This window comes from Eublepharis macularius, chromosome 1, assembly GCF_028583425.1.
Source record: "Eublepharis macularius isolate TG4126 chromosome 1, MPM_Emac_v1.0, whole genome shotgun sequence".
NCBI classification, from domain to species: domain Eukaryota; kingdom Metazoa; phylum Chordata; class Lepidosauria; order Squamata; family Eublepharidae; genus Eublepharis; species Eublepharis macularius.
In genome coordinates this window covers 435749-436818 of record NC_072790.1, presented here as the reverse complement: position 1 = coordinate 436818, position 1070 = coordinate 435749, and positions in this window count along the sequence as shown.

Here is a 1070-nt window from a genome sequence, read left to right as displayed (position 1 = left end):
GAACCTGGCCTCCGAAGCCGGGGAGCCAGGACTGCCGAAGGGCTTCCTCGGGCGAGCCGGATGACCTGGCCTCCCGGGCGCCCGAGGCTCGGCAGGCCGCGCGACCCGTCGTCCGCCCCGTAGCGGAACCTTCCTGCCGCAGCGGAGGAGGTCCACTTCGGGCCCCTCGAGGCCAAGGGGGTTGGGGGTGGGGTCCGGTAGACCTGGGCTCGGGGGGCCGGGGCGCCGAGGTCTCCCGGTCGCGGGAGGACCGTCAGGGCCCCGGTCGCGGGACACCCGGCGAGCCGGGCGCCCAGCCCTAGAGCTTCGGCGGCAGGCCCGGGGCGTACAGACGCCTGTCCTCACCCCTCCTGAACACGACTCCCCTCTCCTCTCCTCCCCCCCCACCCCCCGGGCCCCGGGCAGACCTGGGCTTCCCGTCCTCGGAGACCAGGCCGACCGGCCCACGCCCCGGCAGGGGTGGATGACGGAGCCCGCGAAAGCGGCAGGCGGCCAGGTCCACCCGACGGTCCGTGGGGGGGGGGGGCAGGCACGCCACCATGGCAGGCACGCAGCAAAAAAAACGCAACCTCACCTTCACCGCCACCCCCCCACAACGCCCAAACCGCGGTCCAGGCCTCCTCCTCCTCCTCCTCCTCCTCCTCCTCCATCGGTAGTGGCCAAGGGGTCCAGGTCTACCGGCCACCGCCGGGCCGGTAGAGGGCAGACCGGCAGACCTGGGCCCCTTGGAACCCCTTGCAGCCTGGGGACCCCGCGCCGGAGCCCGGGTCCGCCGTCCGGCCGCGCCCGCGGCGAACGGGTTTCCCACGGCCTGCCCCTCCGGCCCGCCCCCCCCCGCCCGGTAGACCTGGCCTCCCAGCCGGCCTCCCCCACCCTCCCCGCCCCCCACCGCCCGCCACGCGCGCAGGAGTCCTGATCTACCTCCCGTGCCCCGGCAACCCCACCCACCTGCTCTCCCTCACCGGGCCGTTAGTCCTGGCCTACCCCGGGGAGCCGTGTCCAGGTCCACCTCCCGTTCCTCCGCCCAACGGTGCCGTGGGGGGCGGGGGACACGTCCCCTGGGCGTGGCG